Source organism: Carlito syrichta, unplaced genomic scaffold (genome assembly GCF_000164805.1).
Source record: "Carlito syrichta isolate Samal-C Ts95f unplaced genomic scaffold, Tarsius_syrichta-2.0.1 Scaffold301602, whole genome shotgun sequence".
Lineage (NCBI taxonomy): Eukaryota > Metazoa > Chordata > Mammalia > Primates > Tarsiidae > Carlito > Carlito syrichta.
Genome location: NW_007245698.1, coordinates 91646 through 108386, shown reverse-complemented (window position 1 = coordinate 108386; position 16741 = coordinate 91646). Strand labels below are relative to the sequence as shown.

General features: G+C 38.8%; 2 long non-coding RNA genes across 2 annotated transcripts in view; both read left to right on the top strand.

The window, feature by feature from the left end:
- Positions 1 to 16741, top strand: part of LOC103257168 — a 130461-nt gene that overhangs the window by 64195 nt on the left and 49525 nt on the right. The window lies entirely within an intron of this gene.
- The window catches only part of LOC103257166, a 59310-nt gene continuing 46846 nt past the window's right edge, over positions 4278 to 16741 (top strand). The window contains exon 1 of the long non-coding RNA XR_504113.2: positions 4278 to 4465. This is a non-coding gene — a long non-coding RNA (uncharacterized LOC103257166). The remainder of the gene's footprint in view (positions 4466 to 16741) is intronic.

Here is a 16741-nt window from a genome sequence, read left to right as displayed (position 1 = left end):
ACACAGAACTGTGTTCTGTGCACAGCATGACTTGGAGGAAGAAGGGAGTGCAGAGTAAGGTCGCCTCACTTTGAACTCTGGCTCTCCAACTGCAAAGTGAAGTTTAAAAGAGGTTCTAGCGATTGCATCTTAGCTGATTTTTATTTATTTACATTTTACAAAATTTTTTGGAGTCAGGGTCTCACTCTGTAGCACAGGCTAGAGTGCAGTGACATGAAAATGGCTCACCACAACCTCGACCCCCTGGGTGCTGGCAGTCCTTCTGCCTCAGCCTCCCAAGTATCTGGGACTACAGGTGTGTGCCACCACACATACCTGGCTTATTTTTCTGATTTTTTTTTTTTTGGTAGAAACAAGTTCTTGCTATATTGCCTACGCTGGCCTTGAATTCCTGGGCTTAAGTGATTCTCCCACTTCTGCCTCCCGAAATGCTTGGATTATAGACATGAGAAATTGGCCTTACCTGAGTTTTAAAAGCGGAGTTTAGTGCAATAATTGCCTGACAGTTTGAGTCACATTTGCTAAAGTATTGTAAAACTACATCTGCACTCCTATTATCAAACTTAGGGAAGAAGGGAGAGGTTGGGGTTGGAGAGACTAATATTGGTACTTATTTGGGAAGCCATGCCACCTTTCAACAAGGGAGGGAACAGTTGTGCCAGTCATCTTCACCTGATGAAGGGACTTCAAAAGGATCTCCCAGAGACCATTCTGTTTGACACTGGGGACTGGTTCAGATACACACCTGGAGATGCAGTTGATTCTAAATTCTGAGGGCAGAGTGAGGAGGGGATGACTAGAGGGGGAGTGGCACCAATCCATCATCAGCAGTGGGACAAGGATACGTGTGAGCTCCCCAAGGGTCAGGATCACTGTCTTGGAACATTCTCTTCCCCACAGAATTCCTGCCAGGGCAAGGTGAGATCAGCAGAAAGAGGCATTGGGGTATCACTGCATATAGTAGGTAAGAATGCAAACCTCAGCACATGGATTGCAACATGTGATCTGAGAACTCTACCTTGAAGGCTCTGTTAGGGACCCTCAAAGACTCCATGAAAGGGTCCCAAGGCCACAGTACAAATGTGTTAGACAGACAAAACTCTCTCTTACATCTGCCTTGATGGGCCCCCTCCCCGCAAGTCAGCTAAACAAGGAAGGCAGGGACCGAGTGGCTAGGTCCAAGGCTGGACTGAGTGGCCAGAAGTTTTCAACTGGATGAAAAACGGAAATTTTGATAATGACTTGAAATGAGTTTTACTACCCAGAGTTGACACGGAAAAGGCTGGTTTCTTCTCAAGGATTCATCCCAAGGTGGGGGAAGAAGGGATAGACAGAGTCAACCTAAAGTGACAGTATTGAGAAGGATCCAAGGTCATTTCTGTTTCCACCCTACTGAGTTCAGCTAATCTGACAAACCAGCTGTCTGGTGGCTGAGAGACTTCAGCAGGTTATCTGAGAGTTAATGCTCTATCTCCCTTGCTTGTCTTTCAGGGTCCTGTGAGGATTCGAGGAAGTGAACATAGGCAACCACCCTCGGAGACTTGCCACACAGCAATCCACAAGATAGGAAACATGCTTGACAGCCTCCTGAGTGTCTTGCCTCTTTTTCTCATATCCGATTATGGAACCAGCAGAAGTAGAGGGTGAAATATCCCACTTCAAGGGCTTATCCTTTGTGAAAATAAACATACAACCAAGCAAAAGTACAATAAGAGAGTTCATACTTAAATGCCAAAAATCAACTTGTGTTTCCCTCACGTAGGTCAGTACTCTGAGGAAAATTCTCAGGGTAGAAAAATTAAATTCTGGATAGGAAGCATTTTGAGAAATTGCCAATCTTATGATAAATGGGAAAGGCCTTAACTCTTAAAAGGTTGGGAGTCAGAAGTAACCAGACAAGAGCAGGAATGTCCATGGCACTGGGTGTCAAGTAAAGGAGTTGTTATCAGGATCTTGAGCATGGTTTTGGAAAACAAAACTGGGGAATAGACGTTTGAACCACCCACATGAAGGAAACTTCTAAGGGATTTGCTTAAGCAAATAGAAGGAAAATGATTCCAGAAGTGTTGAGTGAGGTCTAAGAAAAACACTGACCAATTAGGATGGTCGTGATTCATGGAAGTCCAGGCTTTGTAAAATGTAATACAGATGCTATTGACTAATTTATGGATTACAACTTACGTTTGATCATGTGGGGAGATGGGATGCTGATCCTCCAGTCCAAAATCCGTGTAAATTTTTGACTGACCAAAACTTAACTAATAGCCTACTGTTGACCAGAAGGCTTACTGATAACAAATAGTCAGCAACACACATTTAGTGTGTTATATTGCATTCTTAAATAAAGTAAGCTAAAAGGGAAAATGTTATTAAGAAAATCATAAGGTAGAGAAAATATATTTACTACTCGTCAAGTGGAAGTGGATCATCATAAAGGCCTTCATCCTTATCTTCTTCATGTAGAGGCTGAGGAGGAGAAGGAAGAGAAGGGGCTGGTCTTGCTGGCTCAGGGGTGGCAGAAGAGGAAAAAAGTCCACTTACAAGTGAACATGCACAGTTCAAACTTGTGCTTTTCAAGAGTCAACTGTATTTCTTAAAAGAATGAAATAATATACTAGACAGCAAAGCAGGTAAATATGGAGGTAGATCCTCTACACTGAGGTGTTCTTCAATTTGTTTGTTGTAGAGAGAGGAATTAGATGTTTTAAATTTTGTCTTACGTTTTATCTTGGAAAAATTGCTAGGGTATCAATTCTGTCATGGAAGTAGAACATATGTTAGAAATAGAAATCCAGTAGGAAGGATGGGGATGGAAATAAACAGAAGAAAGTTGGGTGAATTACATTAATTTTATACCAAATAGATCTTTAAGCCAAAAGCATTATTAGGGACAAATATAGACTAATGTTGTAATAATAATAATTTCCAATTATTGAATTTTCTTACCAGGATAACGTAGAAACTCTAGGTAGTTAATAAAATATCCTAATATGTAAAGCAAAAATTGTAAGAAATTAATTTCTCATTATTTAATTTCCTAACCAGGATAACATGGAAATTCTAGGTAGTTAATAAAATACCCTGATAACGCAAAAAATTGGTAGAAATTAATTTCCCATTAATTAATTTTTCTAGCCAGGAAGACACAGAAACTCCAAGTAGCTAATGAAATGCTCTAAAGTATCTAAAGCAAAAATTGGTAGAAGTACAGGAAGAAAGTGACAAATCCTTGATTGTAGAGGGAAATGTGAATATAATTATCTTGAGTATTGATATGGATAGATTAAGCAGACATAAAAACATCACTAAATAAGTGAAAAATCTGAACAGTGATTGTAATGACCTTGGTCCAAAATGTATATTCTATATTACTGACATTGGGAATATATGTACTTCTCAAGTACTTATGGGGTATTTCCAAAAACTGGCGCTGTTTTAGGTCATGGGACAAAGTTCACCCGATAGTAAGTAGCTCAGTCACATGAACTGTGTTCCCTGGCTCCACAGGCAATAGTGGACATAATGCATGGAAACTCAAGGGCACAAGAGGGCAAGATGATGATGATGATGATGATGATGATTATTTTGAATTGGAGTCTCACTCTGTCGTCCAGGCTGGAGTGCAGTGGCACACTCACGGTCACCCCAACATCAACCTACTGGGCTCGGGAGATCCTTCCGCCTCAGCCTTCCAAGTAGTCAGAACTACAGGCATGTGCTACATACCTGGCTATTTTTTTTTTAATTGTAGAGATGAGGTCTCGTCAAGTTGCCTGGGCTGGTTTCAAACCAGTGGGCTTAGGCAATTCACTCACCTCGATCTTTCAAAGTGCTGGGGTTACAGGCTGAGCAATCGAGCCAGGCTGGAGGGCAGGATTTATGTGGGAGTTTTACACGTTACAAATATTAGAAGAGCTGAAAATTAATAAGCTAAGTGTCTACCTGCAGATGTTAAAAAAGAGTAAGATTAATTGTAATAATAGTCAAAAGAAGGCAACAGTTATGACAGAGGCCTTAAAAATTATACCAACAGCGAAGTAAAGAAGAGGAAAAAGCAAAAGGCAAATTAATAATATTATAAAATACAATGTTAATATATGTGGGGGAGCCCCAATAAACCTGGAATTATCTTTTGGAGGGCGGACCCCCTGTAGTACAGGCTACCCCCATTGGGTAATTGTTCTAGGAACCCATTGACATTAGTGTACCAGCTAGCATTGTTGTGAGAAGCTGTTTTCTGCTTCAGTGAATTTTTTTTTTTTTGTGGCAAACAGGTGACTGGTTCTTCCACCATGAAAACACACTTACCCACATAACATTGACTGTTCAGCAGTTTTAAACCAAAAATGGCATGACCTCTGTGCCCCACCCTCCATATTCTACCAATCTCACTCCAAGCAACTTCTCTTTGTTTCCCTGGAAGAAAAACATCCTTGAAGAGAAACGCTTGGCAGATGTGGAAGAGGTAAAACAAAAAAAATGGCAGAAGCACAAAAAACTTCAAAACTGAAAAGTTCAAAAACTGTTTTGAGTAGTGGAAAAAGCATCCCAATAGGTGCAATGCATCAAACAGTGAGTAAAGGTGATTGAAATTTAAACATGTAAGAATAAATGCACAATTTTATATAAACATATTTAAGGTTTTTTGTGTCCCCCCTCTATACAGATGTATTTGAGATTAAAAATTAAGAAATAATATGAATAACTTTATGTTTGTTGTAGTCTTAGATAAAATGAATATTGTATAAATTTCGAATAAAATGAAAATCTTAGGTACAAGTGGAAAATTTATTAAATAATTTACCTTGCCAAAAGTGATTTAAGAATATAGAGGTCTGAATAATCTTATTAAGGGAATTGAGTTAGTGATTTAAAAAAAATTCCCATAGGAATTTTCCAGTCCCAGATAATTTTACAGGTGAGTGCTATCACACTCAGATAATTTTATGGATGAGTTCTACTAAGCTTTCAAAGACAATTCTAAACTTAAACAAACAGAAAAATGAAACAAAACAGAAAGAGGGGCATTTTACTCACCTAATTCAATAAACCAGTGCAATCTTCATGACAAAACCACAGGGCAGTACCAGGAAAAAAAAATTGACAAGACAATCTCAATGATGCATATAATTCCCAAAAGCCATAAGAAAAACCTCAGCAAAATAAAACCAGCATTGTATCAAACTATGCAAATTGCCAGGTTTGTTTTGTTTTCTAATACAAAGATGGATGAATAGAAGACAACATATAAAAGTTATTTAGCTCAGTAACAGATTAAAGGGAAAAGTTTGATGATCTCAGTAGATTCAGAGACCTTTCATAAAATGTGAAACTTATAGTTAATCAAAGAGAACACCTAGTACAAGAGGACTTCCTTAACTGATATAACTACGGAAAGTCTACAATAAAATCAGTTTTGATAGAAAACATAAATAAACTTGTTTGAATAAAGAAGACAAACAAGAATGTTTATTTTCATGATCTCTACATAAAATTGTATTGGAGGTCTTAGCAAGTGTTTCTGCAAACCCACAGCAATCAAAAAATATTACTGAAAATACTGTACAAGCAGCAATATTATAAAGTACCTAGGCATAAACGTAACATGTGTACAGAACCATATACAAATATGCTAAATACTTATTAAGAGCATTACATTTTATCTTGATAGAAGGAGATAAACCGTAATATTCCACAACCATGAGTAACACTCAATATTACAATGCTTTCAAGTTTTCCCCTTAATACTCTATAGATTAGTTGCAGCTCTGATATCAAGTAGTGCTTTTCGTAATACTTGGTAAGTGGATTCTAAAATTTATAAGGAGTAAAAGACCTAAAGATGTCAAAATAATATTGACAGGAAGAATGTTGCAGAGAGAATTGCAAGACTCCTTATGAAGCTGAAAGAGCTGAGGTAGTAAGGACTGATGCAGGGGACACAGAGCCCATAGCGTGTGTGGGTATGTTGTGGCGATCTCACAGACAATTAAACCAAGAGCTACCCTGTTTCCCAAGCCTAGACATGTAGTTCAGAGACATGAAACACGTGTCCACACAAAAACTCATGCATAAATGTTCATAAGCAGCATTGTTCATTGTGACCCTAAAGAGGAAATAATGCAAATGCCCAAAAGATGATAAGTAGATAAATAGAATGTTGTGTAACCAAACAACAGAATATTTGGCAATAAAAAGAAATGAAGGATTGATTCATGCTATATTTTTGATGAGTGCTGACAACATTATGCTAGGCGAAAAAATCAGTCACAAAAGACCACATATTGTAAGATTTTATTTGTATGAACTGTCCCATATAAGCAGCAAATCTATAGAGACAGAAAGCATGTTAAGTTTATTTCTTTGTATTTGATCCAATTTTGTGCAATTGTTGTCTACCATTATGTTCTCTAGCATGTTACAGTTTGTTATGTGAAGACTGTTGACTTTTGTATGTTAATTTTATGTTGATTCTTTTATTCATGACAATTATATTCTGCAAACTCATCACAAGCACTTAATTAGCAAACGTTGAACCATCGCTTCTAGGGAGAATAAAATGTTAGGTTCCTCTGAGCTTCTGGTTACAGCATTTACTTCAACTGATCAATACATAACCTTGTTTAATGTGTGTTTCTGTTTTTTTCTGTTTATTATTGTTATTATTGTAGTAAGAACAGATAATGTGATATTTATCTTCTGAACAAATGTTTAAGTGTAAAATACAGTATCATTCAACATAAGTACTATGTTGTACAGGAGATCTTTAGAATTTTTTCATCTTGTGTAACTGAGACTTTGAATAGAACTTGGGGGACATTGTGTTAAGTAAAATAGTCAATTATAGAAGGGAAAATACTGTATGCATTCACTTATTTGAGATCTCAAATACTCAGACTCATGGAAGTATAAAATAGAATGATATTTGCCACAGGATGGAGGGAGAGATGGGGATGGAGACTTGCTATTAAATATGTGTTTCTATTTAAAGACACCTTATTTCATTTTTGCTGTTGGTTCATTAACATTAAAGTCATGACCAGCAGCACCATAATTCCTGCCTCATCTGATATCCATGTTTTCTCCATTAAGCACATCACAGCCTTCTTGCACATAAGTCAGCACTTCAGTACTCACCAAGGGCCATTTTAAACAGAGAAACTCACCAAGACACAAATCTGCAAAAAGCATGTCACCAACTAGACTTGAAACGGTACTTGTTTTGCTGTACAAAGCCAAAACAAGGAGGTAGAGCCTTGTTCAACCTCAGCAGAATAGCTCAAAGCTGTTACCTGCTCTCAGCATGTCTGTGAGTGACTTCCAAAAGTGCCGCCAGCATTGATTTGAGGTTGCAAATAACTGACAAGCTTCTGCAAAGCCGAAGAAACCATCAAGAGAGCAGGGAGACAGCCTACAGACTGGGAAAAAATATTTGCCAACTCCAGGTCTGACAAAGGCTTAACATCTTGGATCTACAAGGAACTCAAACGTGCTGAAAAGAAAAAAACAAACAATCCCATTATAAAGTGGGCAAAAGATATGAACAGACACTTCTCAAAGGAAGACATCTGAGCAGCCAACAGACACATGAAAAAATGTTTCAACCTCACTAATCATCAGGGAGATGCAAATCAAAACCACACTGAGATACCATGTAACTCCAGTCAGAAATGGCAATTATCAACAACTCAAAAAATAACAGTTGCTGGAGAGGGTGTGGCGAAAAGGGAACACTTCTACACTGTTGGTGGGAGTGCAAACTAGTGCAATCTCTGTGAAAAACAGTATGGTGATTCCTAAAAGCTCTAAATATTGACCTCCCATATGACCCTGCAATCCCCCTACTGGGAATATACACTGAATAACTCAAATCACTCTATAAAAAAGATACCTGCACACGCATGTTTATCGCAGCATTGTTCACAATAGCAAGAACCTGAAAGCAACCATGCTGTCCATCAAAAGAGGACTGGATTAAAAAAATGTACATATACACGGTGGAATACCATGCAGCCATAAAAAAGAACAAAATCATGAATTTTGCAGCAACCTGGATGGAACCAGAGTCTATAATACTGAGTGATCTCTCACAGAAACAAAGATCTGAGTATCACATGTTCTCATTCATGTAGTGGACCTTGAACATCCAATGTGATACTATAAGGAAATGACTGACAGTGGTGGGAAACTATGGGGTTGGGAGGGGAAGGGAGATGGGATCAATGGTAGTAAATATCTGTCTGGGATGGGGAGAGACCTCTTATCAACAAGGGTGCCTGAACGGAGCATATTTGTATACCTAACCCTTAACTGTACCCCACAATATAATTAAAAAAATTGATTATAAAAAAAAAGCTTTAGTGAGCAAGGGAGACTGCAAATACTGACCACGTGAACTGTGAGAGTTGGTTGTGTTGAATGCTAGCAGAGATCTCGGCTTCCTTTCTTCAAGCCTGGTCTTAGTGAGGTTTCCCCAGTGACTCTCACCTGAGTCCCATATTGGGTGTATGAGTGTCTCGGGGCTACCCTAACAATTACCATACACTGGTTTAAAACAACTTACGTTTACTCTACCACTGTTCTGAAGGCCAGAAGTCCTCAGTCACGGTGTGGGCAGGGTTGACTCGTGCTGGAGGCTCTGAGGGAGAAGCCTGCCTTGCCCCTTCTAGCTTCTAGGGTTGCCCCAATCCTTGTCATTCTTTGGCTTTAGCTGCATCACTCCAACTTCCATCTGTGTCTTCCCATTGCCCTCCCTGCTGTGTCTCAGTTCTACTTCTGCCTTTCTCTAATAATGCACTGGCTTTAGGGCTTACCCTAAGTATGAGGTAATATCTTCCTACGACTCTGAACTTAATTACATTTGCCAAGACCCTATTTCCAAATAAGGTTAGATTCATAGGTACTGATTGTCAGAATTTAGACAAAGCTTTTCTGGGGTTAGTATTCCACCCACTACACACTGGCTTTAGGTCTATGTTGGCTTTAGGACTATGGCATGTGTGTTTATGCATATATACACACACTATGATATATGTGCACACAGACTTGTGCATATATACACATACATATGTACATATCTGTGTATGCATATAATTAAATATTTAAAATACCCTTCTGTTTCTGTTTTCTTTAGTTGTTTTCAGCATTCAACAGTTTTGAAAATAATAGTATGATTTCTTTCTTAAATCTACTAATATGGACTTTGATATCTAATATTTGGACAGCCTTACATCCTGAAGTAGATTCCACTTGGCCTTGGCATATTGTTTCTTATTGTATTGTATTGCATTCAATTTGCTGATATTTTATTTAGCTTTTCTGTATTGATATTGATGATTAATATGGTTTATAGTGTTCTGTTTTGTATTATCTTTATTAGATTTTGATAACATTATTATACTTGCCCTGAAAAAATAATGAGGATGTATTATTTCATTTTTAATACTCTGGAATAATAGGCAGAATACTGAATATTCACAGATTTTGAAGATTTGTCAGAATTTCTCTGTGAATCCTTCTGGGTCTGGTGCATTGTATGTGGTATAGTTATCTATTATTTTATTTATTTGATGACATTTTATATTTTTTTAATTAATTAATTAATTATTTTTATTATGAAGTTGTGGGGTACAGTTAAGGGTTAGGTATACAATTGCGTTTCATTCAGGCACCCTGTTGATATGACAATGTTGATCTTCCGATCCATGAGCATGGGATATTTTTCCACTTGTTTGTGTCAACTTTGATTTCTCTGAGCAGTGTTTTGTAGTTTTCCTTGTAAAGGTCTTTCACGTCTCTGGTTAGGAAGATGCCAAGGTATTTCATTTTTTTGTGGCTATTGTGAATGGAATTGCGGTTTTTATTTGGGTTTCTGTTTGTTTATTATTGGTGTAAAGAAATGCAACTGTCTTTTTTACATTTATTTTGTATCCTGAGACTTTGCCAAAGGCTTTTATCAGTGTAGGGAGGTTTTTTGACAGATTCTCTTGGGTTTTCAAGGTACACAATCATATCATATGCAAAGAGAGATAACTTGACTTCCTCTTTTCCTATTTGGATACTCCTGATTGCCTTCTCTTCTCTGATTGCTCAAGCCAGGACTTCCAATACTATGTTGAACAGGAGGGGTGAGAGTGGGCAACCTTGTCTTGTTCCAGTTTTCAGGGGAAATTGTTCTAATTTTTGTCCATTTAGGAGTATGCTCACTGTGGGTTTCTCGTAGATGGCTTTTACTATTTTGAGGTATGTTCCCCGTATGCTTAGATGTTCAAGCGTTTTTATCAAGAAGCGGTGCTGGATTTTATCAAAAGCTTTTTCTGCATCTAATGATATAATCATGTGGTTTTTGTTTTGACATCTGTTGATGTATTTAATAACATTTATGGTTTTACGAATGTTGAACCAGCCTTGGACCCAGGAATGAAGCCTACTTGGTCATGGTGGATGATTTTTGAGATATATTGCTGAATCCGGTTTGCTAGGATCTTGTTGAGAATTTTAGCATCTATGTTCATCAAAGATACTGGCCTGTAGTTCTCTTTCTTTGTTGGATCTTTACCTGGCTTGGGTATCAATGTGATGTTGGCTTCATAAAATGATTTGGGGAGCATTCCATCTTTTTCAATTGCTTGGAATACCTTCAGTAGGATTGGTATCAGCTCCTCCTTAAATGTCTTGTAGAATTCTGCTGGAAAGCCATCTGGTCCAGGACTTTTTTTGTAGGAAGGTTTCTTATTATGTAGTCGATTTCCTTGATTGTTATTGGTTTATTTAGGGTCTCAACTTCTTGTTCCAACTTAGGTAGGTTGTGTGATGTCAGAAAGTCTTCCATTTCCTTCTGGTTTTCAAGTTTGTTTCCATACAAGTGTACGTAGTAGTCTCTAATGATCTTTTGTATTTCTTCAGGGTCAGATGTGACTTCATCTTTTGTGTTTCTGATTATGCTTATTTGGTTTTTTTCTCGTTTTTTCTTGGTCAGTCTAGCTAGGGGACCATCAATCTTGTTTACCCTTTCGAAGAACCAGCTTTTTGTTTCATTGATTTTTTGTATTATCTTTTTGTCTTCTATGTCCTGGATTTGGGCTTTTATTTTGGTGATCTGGATTCTTCTGCTGAAATTAGGGTTTTTGTGGTCTTGCTTTTCCAGCTTCTTTAGGTGGCTTGTTAGGTTGTCAATTTCTGTTCCTTCCATTTTCCTCATGTGTGTTTGTAGGGATATAAATTCCCCTCTTATTACAGCTTTTAAGGCATCCCAGAGATTTTGATAAGATGTTTCTTCATTTTCATTTGTTACCAGGTATCTTTTGATCTCTGTTTTGATTTCATCATTGACCCAGGAGTTGTTTAGCATCATGCTGTTTAGTGTCCATGTCTTTGTGGGTTTTGGGGGGACTTTGTTGGTGTCAATGTTTATTTTTATTCCACTGTGGTCTGAGAAGGTGCATGGTAGAATTTCAGTCCTTTTAAATTTGCTTATGCTTGATTTGTGTCCAATTATGTGGTCAATCGATCTTAGAATATGTTCCATACGGTGATGAGTAGAATACGTATTCTGTGATCTTTGGATGGAGTGTTCTGTAGGTATCAATTAAGTCCATTTGGTCCAGAGTCTCATTGAGGTTCCAGATCTCCTTGCTGATTTTTTTGTCCTGATGATCTGTCTAGGGTTGTGAGTGGGGTATTAAAGTCCCCAGTTATGATGGTGTTAGAGTCAATGTCTTTCTTTAGTTTTCCTAGAAGTTGCTTTATGAATGTTGGTGCACCTATGTTGGGTGCATATATGTTTAGGATAGATATTTCTTGTTGATGGAGTGAACGTTTTATCATTATGTAGTGGCCCTCTGTATCTTTTTTAATTTTTGATAGCTTAAATGGTATTTTGTCTGAAATTAGGATCGCGACTCCTCCTTTCTTTTGTGTTCCATTTGCCTGAAAATTTGTTTTCCCATCCTCTTACTTTGAGTCTGTGTATGTCCTTTGTAGTGAGATGGGTCTCTTAAAGGCAGTATATTGTTGCCTGGTGATATTTTATCCATTTTTTCATTCTATGTCTTTTCAGTGGTGCGTTTAGTCAATTCACATTCAGACTAATTATTGAAATGTGAGTTCGTCCCTGGCATGAATTTCTTATTGAGTTGTTGTTCTTCCACTTGGTTTTTTCTTTCTTTCTTTCTTTTGTCTTTCTTTTGGTTTTGGGGTTGGTTCGTGTATATTTTATTCTTTTCCCTGTACTCTTGTGAAGAACATTGTTCTTTTTTCCTTTTCTTCTGTGTTTAGTACTTTCTTAAGTGTTTCATGGAGAGATGGTTTGGTGGCAGCATAAGTTCTTTGGGATTGGATATCTGGGAAAGATTTTAATTCTCCCTCACTGATGAAGCTTAGCTTGGCCGGGTAGGTTATTCTTGGTTGAAATTGTTTATCTTTTAGGACTTTGAAGATAGGACTCCAAGCTCTCCTAGCCTGCAGTGTTTCTGCAGATAAATCTGCTGCTATTTGGACTGGTCTTCCATGGTAGGTGATCTGGCCTTTTTCTCTTGCTGCCTTTAGGATTTTTTCTTTTGTGCCTACTTTATTTAGGTGAATTATTATGTGTCTAGGAGTTGGTCTTCTCATTTGTTGTCTTGCAGGGGTTCTCTGAATCTCTTGTGTTTGAATTTTTGCATCACTGATTAGTAAAAGGAAGTTTTCTTGAATGATCTCATGGAAAGTTTGTTCCAATGTGGTCTCTGTTTCTTTTTCTGCCTCAGGGAGTCTGATTACTCTTCGGTTAGGCCTCTTGAGGTAGTCATTCATCTCTTGAAGGTTTTGTTCTGTCTTTTTGAGCTTATTTTCTGTGTTTTTAAGAGTTTGGGTTATTTCTATATTTTGGTCCTCAATCTCTGAGATTCTTTCTTCTGCTTGGGTAATTCTGCTTTCCATGCTCATCAGTTTTTTATTTATTTCATTCACAGTATTCTTTATTACTGTTATCTCAGATATCAGCTCCTTCCTAGTTTCTTCTTTTGTCTCCTCAGTTCTTTTTACTCTCTCCATTATTGTTTTGATATCTACATTTGCAGTTTCAGACCCTTCATTCTGGGGGCTTTTCATTGTTTGCATTCCAAAGTCAGTTTTCTCAGTGTCTGCTCTCCCAGGCGTCTGGGAGAGACCTATACTCTTCTTTTGGTTTTTCTTCATTTCTGTAGGTTTTTCTCCCTGTCCCCCTTTCCCTCTCCTTCTTCAATTCTGTTTTTGAGGGAAGGTGGGGTTGCTTTTATTTTTCTTCTGCAATGACCTGTTCTTCTTTATGAGGGTCTTCTGGCTTTGTTCACTTTTCCCTCTGCTTTACAGCCTGTCTATTCAGCAGTATGTAGTCTTGGTCCCTAGATTTAAAAATGGAGTGTATAAAAGAGGAAAATAATGGAGGAAGGGGAGTCAATAGGGAGTTAGAAAGAGAGAAGTGTGAGAGGGAAAACAGATTTACATACCAACTATCAGGTGAGAAAGAGACACAGGGCTGGGAAGAGGTGAAGAAAGACACATAAGAAAGATTCTCTAAAGAGTACTGATAGCTACACAGAGACAGGCCAATAAAATCAAGAAACAGTGTAAGTCAGAAGGTAAACAACAAACGTGATCTAAACCAACCATTACAATGATAAAATCATAAGTCAAAATAAGCGAAAGAGAGAAGTGCGAGAGGGAAAACAGATATACATACCAACTATCAGGTGAGAAAGAGACACAGGGCTGGGAAGAAGTAAAGAAAGACATGTAAGAAAGATTCCCTAATGAGTACTGATAGCTACACAGAGCCAGGCCAATAAAATCGAGAAACAGTGTAAGTCAGAAGGTAAACAACAGATGTGATCTAAACCAACAGTTACAATGGTAAAATCATAAATCAAAATAAGCAAAAGAGAGAAGTGTGAGAAGGAAAACAGATAAACATACCAACTATCAGGTGAGAAAGAGACACAGGGCCAGGAAGAAGTGAAGAAAGACAGGTAAGAAAGATTCCCTAAAGAGTACTGATAGCTACACAGAGACAGGCCAATAAAATCAAGAAACAATGTAAGTCAGAAAGTAAACAGCAAACGTGATCTAAACCAACAGTTTCAATGATAAAATCATAAGTCAAAATAAGCAATCAGACTAGAGTCACTTCTCTGATCTCCGATTCCGGCCTCTCCCTTTTGTTTTTCATTGCAGCGTAGGGGTGGGGCTTTGTCTCTTGTTTCGCGCTGTTGCCTTAGGAACTGAGGTAAAGTTTGTTGATAGGTGGGTGGGGCAATGGAAGTCTCTGCCTGGAGAATAGCAAGGTAGTTTAAGCAGATCTGTTTTTCTCCACTTGTCTGGGTCCCCTGGCTTGGGGTCTTGCACTGAGTGCCTCAGCCAGGGTGGGCCCAGAGTTCCAGAGCTCCAAAGCTCCAAAGGGCAGGCAGTGGGTGGCGAGAGTGGCTCTGGGCCCCCCACAGGGTACTTCAGCCAGGAATGGGACTGGTGTCTCTGAGGGGCGGGCGCCCAGAGCCTCCCTGTGTGACTGGCGGCTTGGTGCCGGGTGCCGGGCTGGAGACAATGCAGCCAGGGAGAGAGCTGGAGGGGACTGGGACCCAAAACTCCCACGCACGCAGTGGAATAGCAGCAGCAGGAGGCTGCAATATCTGGCCTTAGGAAATGAGGTAAAGTTTGTTGATAGGTGGGCAGGGCAATGGAAGTCTCTGCCTGGAGAGTGGTGAGTCAGTTTAAGCAGATCTGATTTTTTCCGCTTGTCTGGGTCCCCTGGCTTGGGGTCTCATGCTGAGTGCCTCAGCCAGGGTGGGCCCGGAGTTCCAGAGCTCCAAAGTTCGAAAGGGCAGGCGGTGAGTGGCGAGGTGGCCGCGGGAGTGGCGCTGGAACCCCCACAGGGTACTTCAGCCAGGAATGGGACCGGTGTCTCTGAGGGGCGGGTGCCCAGAGCCTCCCTGTGTGACCGGCAGCTTGGTGCCAGGTGCCGGGCTGGACACAATGCAGCTGGGAAGGGATCTGGAGGGGGCTGGGACCAGAGACTCCCACACATGCAGTAGAACAGCAGCAGTGGTGGGAGTGCAATATCTGGCCCTGCGTGGGACCGAAGTTCCCAGGCCTGGCACCAGCACGGTTGGTGGTGGGCTGGGGGATGGGAGAAGAGAAGTAATAGCCTTTTTGGGAACTCACGTTCAGAGAATCTCACCAGTTCACCTATGCCATCGCCATCTTGCTTCTCCCTCTCTCGACATCTTATCTTTTTAAGCTTTGCAATTCTCATGGAATCAGTCAAGATAATATTTATTTCCTTAGGAAATTAGATGTGTGTTTAAGGTTTTCCTAATGCCTTACAAATAGTTTTTTGATGTTTGAATAGACACACATAAACTTCACATATGTGATTGTATAATTTGATACATTTTACCTCATATCCTGCCTTGAAATAATCTCTAATGTTGGATAATAAATGCATCATTCCCTCAAAAGTTTCTTTTGCAATTTTCCTGTCTTACCCTTCCCCACTCTACCCTGTCCCCAAGCAACAACTACTCCCTACAGATTAATTTGCTTTTTCTGGAATTAGATAGAAATTAAAAATACAACCTCTACTCTTTTTGTCTGTTTTCTTTCACTGAAGTTATTATAATATTTCACTTGCAAACGTTAATGTGGAGGACATATTAGTTGATTTGTCTTTTGTGAATACCTGGAAGTAAGATTTTTATGCCCTAGAGTAGGGGCAGATATATGTTTAGCTTTACTAGAAACTGCCAAACTCTTTTACCAAGTAGTTGTGCCACTTCACACCCCCATCAGACATGACAAATCATCCTCATGAACACTTGATACAGTTAGACCTTTATGACACTGAGTTAGACACTCAGACAAGTGAGTGCAGCTACTTTTTTTGCTTTTGTTTTGTGATTTCCTAATCAATAATGGGGCTGAGCCTCTTTTTATATGCTTATTAGGATCTGTGTTTATACCAGCTATGCATCTTCTTTGGTGAAATGTCTTAAATATTTTTCCCATTTTCAAATGAGGCTGTTTATTTTATTCTTATTTGGTTTTGAGTGCTTTAGTTATCTGCATTTAAAACCTTTATCAGATATACGAATTATAAATACTGTGACTTCTTTTAGTCTGTGACTTTTTAAAAAAGATCTTTACAATATATTTTTACAAACATTTTTAATGTTATTGTGGTAAGAAATCTTAACTTGATACCTACCCACCTAAAATGTTTAGTGCACAGTGCATTCTTATTGACTACAGGTACAATGTTGTACAGCTAATTTCTGAAGTGTATTCATCTTGCTTCACTGACTCTTTATGTCTGTTGACTAGTAAATTTCCATTTCGCTCCTCTCCTAGCCCCTAATAACTGCCACTGCACTCTTCTATTCTATGAATTAGAATATTTAGATACCAGGAATCCTGTAGCATTTGTCTTTCTGTGACTGGCTTAATTCGCTTACAAGGTTTGTCTATGTTGTCTCATGTTACAGAACTTCCCACTTTGTGAAGACTGGGTGGTATTCCTTTCAACCCTGGTTGTTTCAACATCTTGGATATTGTGAATTGTGCTGCAATGGACAGAGGTGTGCTAGCATCTCTTGGAGACCCTGATTTCAATTGTTTTGAATTGATACTCAGAAGTGGGATAACTGGATCATTTGGTGGTTCTATTTTCTTTTCTTTTCTTTTTTTTTTTTGAGTTGGAGTCTCACTCTGTCGCCCAGACTGGAGTGCAGTG